Genomic DNA, 4738 nt, shown 5'->3' with positions numbered 1-4738 from the left:
TATATATTGCTGTTAATCCCTGGTGGATGTGGAGGGAGTGTAGGGGTGTTGGAGTTCCCAGCCAACGGTGCCAGGCTTCACATTCCCAGGGCAACAGAGCTTGTTGGGTATTTCCAGTCCTTAAAGAGGAAGGCCCTTAAAAATGGACTGAGATTGCAACAGGACAAGCTATTTCCTTGAGTGGCTTATAAGCCTAAACGTGAAACTAAAGAGCGAACTGATGCTGCCAGCCAATAAGCCTTTTATTCAATTGACTTGGTATGGCATTAAGGTGAACTGCCTCCTGTTGCATTAATTTATCGCAACAGCAAGTTGTGGCAGGTGAGAAAGGCAAGAGGTGACAGGCACCTATAGGGCAATCCCAATTGGGGTAGATCCAAGCCTCGGCACCTACCCATGACACGCTCACAACCAGTTAATCATGTCTCAAGTGATCACCTGGCCCATGGCTGCCCACCCAGATCGGCACAGTGTGCAAAGACAAGATCAGCACAGCATAGCAAAGACATGATCAGGAACAGGAGTTGCCGACAGAAGTGGGGGAAGCAGAGCAGGATCCAGCTGGCTGCAGTTGCACCAGCCCCTCCAGAACCTCCTTGGCTTGCATGGCAGAGACAGGATTAGAAGCTGTCACTGGAGGCAGGGGGAGCAGAATAACACTGGGCTGGGCTGGGCTGCAGGTCCATGTGGGAAAGCAGTGCAGCATGCCCTGGTTTGAGTGGACAGGACTCAGCCCCATGCAGAGCACCATGGGGCACAGACTGCACTACCCAAGTGAGCTATGGTAATAGCTCCACCTCCCTCCCCTCACCCACAGCAAACCCCCCACTCACATATGCACCCCCACCAGAGGGCAGGGGTGTGTAGGAAGCAGGCCTCAGGGCCTGGCCCAGAGCTGTCACCACTCTGCAACCTGGCCCCATGATCCCAGCTTCACCCACCCCTCCCAGTCCTGAGCACTGCTCCCCGCCCACCTAGAGTCCCATAGGGAGTTTTAGTGAGTCGTTGCAGCCAGAAGAAGGGTGGGGGGAGTGCTGACCCAGCCCATGACAGCTCCCCATGTGATCTTCACATCTCCCCATGTGATCTTCAGGCCCAAATAATTGCCCACCCCTGGTCTAGAGGGACCCACAGACACATGCACACATACATTTTGCACATGGTTTCTGAAGCAACGATTGATCAAGACAAAAGTAATAAACCTTGCACTAGTTTGCCTGGTTTCTCACTACATTACCCAGTTCTAGGGTGGCCCCGAATACTTCTTTACAACTCATGGTTTGCCCTCTAAACTGATGATTCTTTCCAGTTCATCCTTCCTTCCAGCTCAGTTTCCCTAACCCTTGCTGGTCCTGCAGTTTAACCAACCCTGCCTCTGCTATGAAAGTGTGATTATTTATTTCCTCTTTCTACCCAAAACTTCCTCTGTGTTTCTATGAAGCTCTCTAAACCTGTCCCTTAGCGTGCATGTGCACAAGTGCACATACACACGCACATATCTTGGCCTTTTTGGGATGTCTACAGAAAGAAGTTACTGCAAAGTAATCTAGGGTGTGAATTTACAGTGTACTAGCTACTCTGTACTAACCCCTAATGTGGATAAGTCTAGTATATGGTACTTCTAGGTACACATTGACAAACCATTTCTGTTTCTAACTCCCCACTCTCCAGGCTTTCTTTCTGAAGATAGGCAGGGGAAATAGTTTCACCTAACCTCCTAAGCGTGCCTCAAATACATCCAAATGAGCATGCACATGTGTTTCCCTGGGGACAAATATCAGTGGCATATATATGTGCTGCTGCTACTTGTCCCTGGGAAACACCCCTGCACGTGCACTATGGCATGTGGAAAGGGGAGGCTGGGGGCTGCACCTGGGCTGGCCCCAGCAGCTTGACCTTGAATTCTGGGGTCCTGCTGGGGTTCCAGCAGTGATGATCTGGGTGCATGGAGCCTGGTTGACAGCTAGAGTGTGGCTCTAGTCAGCCAGGTTCCAATTTCAGGCACTGCATACTGCCACCACATGCTCTGCCCGGCTTTTCTCTGCCGCAGGATTTTTTGACACCAGGATCTCCCAGTGTCAAAAAACCTGCCATGATGCTAATTAGCAATGCAGTGAATCCCTGTATGTGTATCACATGAGGTTTGTGACACTGCAGATGGGTCTGCAGCACCGCAAACCACACATCCACGCTTATCCGGAAGTGCTCCCTTGTCTACTTAGACTATAGTAATTTTTTTCAAAAATCCTTCATAGAGTCTGTTTGAAGGAAAGATGCCACAGCCACCGTCAGCAAAGTGTGGTACATATTAATAGAATATGCCAATTCTCTTAACTATAACTCCATAACGTTAATATGAGGTTACCATTGCACATCAGCAGCCACAAAATACTTCACAGGAAGGAAGCCTTAATTCAATGGCAAGGAAAGCAGGTTTCTATTCCACTGCAGCTTTCATCCACCTTTGCAGCCATTGGGCACGTCTACACATGCACATTTACTGCACAGTAACCAAAATTACTGCACAGTACAGACACGCGACTACACATGCATGCCTGTACTGCACTGTAAATATGGTGACTTATGCTGACTTGAGTATAAATTTGATACCTGCAAATTGGAGCCCGGTATCATGCAGGTATAAGATTTACACTCAATTAGTTACTGCACAATAACGCATGTGTAGATGGGTTTGCCCAGCTACTAGGGAGCTGGCCTGAGCCCAGCCCCAGGGCTCCTGGTTGGCTGCCTCTCCTGGCTTCAGTTTGGGAATAAAGTTAGTTCCAGGTGCAGGCAGCTGACTCTTTCTTCAATTTCAGTTTAAAGTTAGTCCCAAGGGATGGCAGCCATTTGGGCCGGGGGCTGGAGCTCCCCAGGTGACCACAGGGGCACATGGCAGGCTGCTCTGACCTGGGACTAAATTTAGTCCCAAACTGCCTGCACATCTAGATGCTGGCCTGTTCCTACTTACTGCACAGTAAATTTAAGCTGCCATAAATGCATGTGTAGACATGCCCCTTGTGAAGTATTCTCTCTTCATCAGTCTGCTCTGTCATTGAGGATTTTTATTTTTATATAATGGGTCACTATTAGTCTGGAAACCTCATTCTCAACTCTTCCACTGTGGAAGACCCTAGTGGGATACAAAATTCCAGGCGGCATCGCTTTCAAGGTCATTGACAATACCACATCATGGTTGTGATCCCTGGGAGGGTAACATCAAGGATGAATTAATAAATTAGAATTAATAAATTGGACATGGAGAGATTCCCTAAATCCCTGCATTATGTTGTTGTCAAAGCTACACTTACTGTATGAAAGAAGGGTTTGCTAGAGAGATTATTTCCAGATGAATGTACATACATTACCTGGTATAACATATCAGACCCGTTATTTAATTAATTCTGTATTAGTGGACATTGCTCCTTCTGTACATAAATAATGCCAGGGGATAGAAGTGCCCTTTTTTTAAAACTAAAACTTGGGGCCTAATTTTGATCCTATTCCCTCCTGTGATTGCCATGAGTAATTCCACTGACATTCCACCAGCGTATGCAAGTTCAGTGAGACACCCAATGCCATCTTGAGTTTGAAACTTTTAAGAAGCAATTAGATGTATATTGAGTAAGCTATTAAAACATCATTTCATTTTAATGATTTGTATCTGCAAGAGGATGTAAATTAGTAATGGCCTATTAAACTTTACAGTTTAAGTTATTCTAAAAAGATCTGTGAATATTAAAAGATGAAAAAAATAATTGGCTTTTTTTATATACTACCATATCCCATTCAAACATGAAGTAGAAAACCAGAAATAATCCAGAAATTTAGCAGTATGTTTTTTGTCACTGTTTAAAGAAAAGGCTTCCATATGTTGTCCAGCTTGAAAGTTCCCAAGATAATTGCAAACAGTTATTTTACACTTGAAGATGTATTTTTCATTTCTCTGTTTGGTACCATACCTGAGATTGTTCAATTCAGTACACAGATGTATGGAGACCATGAATCCCCAGAGATCTGGTGAAGTCTTGTTATTACAGAGGTTACTTAAAAGTAGTTAGAATATCTGCTGTCTATGCCTGAAAATGCATATCGAGCTTTCTCTGAAAAAGGAAAAAATCAACCCCCCTCCCCTCCCTCCCAAACAAACATACCATCCTGGAGAGGACACTGATTTTCCATATTCTGAGCAGGAGGTATAATGTCTTTATAAAGTAATAATTAAAAGAAAAACAATTACTGGAGCCTTATCTGGACCTTGCAGCTGTACTTCCTCCTTTTTCGTTAGCAGTGTGTGTTCTGAGGTTATGACAAACCATGAAAATTGCATCTTTAGAGGAGTTTTATTCCTTTTCCTATGATTTGATTGAAATAGACAGCTACATTTTGTGTATATATAATTAGGCAGTAAAATAGGCTTTGAAGGCAGATTTCCATTTAGTATGTGAGTCACACACACAACAGTCTTTCATTCAGCAGCCAAAGACTGATCTTTTTAATGCCTCAACTCGCTCAACATGTTTTCTGAATGCTACGTCTTGCAGGAAAAAAAAGAAGGGGTGGGAGGGGGGAAGACGAGGGAGAAATCATCTTTTAAGCCATATTTCTTTCTTTCCTTCTTTCTTTTTTTCGCCCTTCTCAAATGAAAAACAATCTGAAAAGCCAATCTAGCAAGTCTGTGGTGATTTAACCTTATGACAAACTGATTTTTATTGTCTTTTTTTCCAGTGTTGTCCAG

Source organism: Gavialis gangeticus, unplaced genomic scaffold, assembly GCF_001723915.1.
Source record: "Gavialis gangeticus isolate Ggan-Ray unplaced genomic scaffold, GavGan_comp1, whole genome shotgun sequence".
NCBI classification, from domain to species: Eukaryota; Metazoa; Chordata; order Crocodylia; family Gavialidae; genus Gavialis; species Gavialis gangeticus.
The sequence above is the reverse complement of the archived record's forward strand: the minus strand, read 5'-3'. Positions refer to the sequence as shown.